Genomic DNA, 2,210 nt, shown 5'->3' on the forward strand with positions numbered 1-2,210 from the left:
TGTGTTCACGGCCACCCTGGGTACAATGCATTCTTTGTAATACAGCACACTGTCCCTGTTTGCGCCCAGCTCACCTTTTGAAAGGTGTGCAGTGGCGCAAACAGGGAAAGAGAGCCATAAGAATAATAGGTTGTCTGGGGGAGTTTCATTAGGGACGCAAGGTCATGGTACAAATAAGTCTCAGGGGGACTGGTGAGCAGAGCGTTGCCTTTGTGAAGGTTGGAAAGGATTAATAATAGTACACCCATTTTGAGGCCTTCATTCAGAAGGAATAGTTTTATGTTTCAAAGAATTGACATTTGGGCCAGGCAGTCTAGGTTTTGTGTTCAATGTGTATTTTGTTTTATAGTTAAGTCCTTATAGAATCCCAAGGACTATACATTACTGTTGAGATATGGACTTAACTATAAAACAAAATAGAGATTTATTTAATCCAGCATTATTTGGATGTGATCTTATGCAATTGGAATAAATTCTGTCTTGTTTGGTTTAGTTTTAGCTAGGTTTTGGACATTTACGTCTGAATAGTAGTGAGGAAGGTTTTCAGCCCTGTGACTGGATGTGGTTCTTGTGTGTAACTGGATTTCATTTTCATATTTGTGGTTTGTTGATGTCCATGTCGGCCAGTAAGGAGCCAAAAGTGTACCATGTAGAAGTTGAAGGATAGAGCCTTGAATCCTGTGGTATATCCTTTAATCAATCGTGGGATTTTTGAATTCTGCAGTAGATCCTTAATCCCACAGTAGCCTGCCACTGGTGACAGGACTGACTATGCTGTTGATGGGTTTAACACATGGGCAGAATATATGGGATAGCCACAGTCCTGGGTGGCAGGAGGTGAAAATGTTTCCTAGATCATTAAGGAAGAAGTTTGATATGTGGAAGTTTTCATACACCAAATAAACCTGAAAAAGACACCAAACCGGTGGTGATGAAGTTGAGGAATACCCTGATGAATATGTATGAAAGATTATACAGCTAAAATACACGCAACAAAGGGATTATCAGATGTGGTGGTTGCCTTGAAGGGGTCAGCTTTGCAAATTAAAAAGAGGGATTGTGCTAGATAATTTTCTTCTTATGCAGATTAATGCTATTGATGATGGGGAGAGGAGAAGTTTTTAGTACTCTGGGCTTACTGTTCGCATATCACAAAGTCCATTTGTATCCTTCTCCTTAGGGATTGAGGGCATTGGTTGCCTATTTCATTTCAAGAGGATGCCCTTTTGTGTTCCCATAGCCAGGTTTCCACATGATTATAGCAATGCTTTTTAAAGCACTGAATGGTGTTTGTTACTTTCAAAAGTGCTACTGTTGTGTGGCCAGTTCTTTCTTTGAACAAGTTTCAGCAAATCAAAAGGTCAATTGTGGAGGCACCATATCTGGCCAGGTTCCCAAATGGGACGCCTATACAGACTGACAGAAGCAAGTTCATGTGGTTACACTATGGCAGTGAAGGTTTATTCTCAATAGCGGGCCATCCTTTAGCTACGATAGCCTTAAAAGCCAAAAAGGATTTTGACTGGGCTGAAAGAACATTCCTCTTGAGCTCTAGGCAGAATTACTATGTTGGGCCAGTTTGCTAATTCGATTAAAACGCTGTAGCTGACACATTGAGCATAGCTATCAGAGACTAGTTCTTGGTCCAAGGCCTGCCAGTCTACATGTATGCATGTTCACAGGTTCTTTTGTCTTCGAGAGGAAGCCTTACTTAAGTTATTGTACTAGGTGGAAACATTTCCAGCTATGCAGTATGGAACACAAGACACAGTAGGGTTGCCTTTACAGATGAGGTCCTTATTTATACATCCAACACAGCACAGCAGTGCCAGAGATTTTGTTTGTTTGCAGCACACTTTGGGGCCCACTCTGGTTACAAACTTAACTCACACATGACACAAATCGTAGTGATTGGAGACATTAGTTTCTAAGATCCTGGAATGGTCCATTTGTATTAAATATCTGGGGATGCACTTACTGATGGACATATTAAGATCTAAACGTAACATTTTTGACTCCTCGCTGATGTATGTACAACATTTACAACAAACCTGAAAAGACTGGAGAAACTCCCACTTTCCTAAATTTGATGAGAAAATCTGATAAGTATGATTGTGTAAAACATATTTATACTTATTTCAGACATTATCAGTTCCTATCTTCCATCTTTTGTTTCAAAACTAAATTACATTTTAGCCTCGTGCATCTGG

The sequence above is a fragment of the Lissotriton vulgaris genome, chromosome 10 (assembly GCF_964263255.1).
Source record: "Lissotriton vulgaris chromosome 10, aLisVul1.2, whole genome shotgun sequence".
In the NCBI taxonomy this organism is placed as follows: Eukaryota; Metazoa; Chordata; class Amphibia; order Caudata; family Salamandridae; genus Lissotriton; species Lissotriton vulgaris.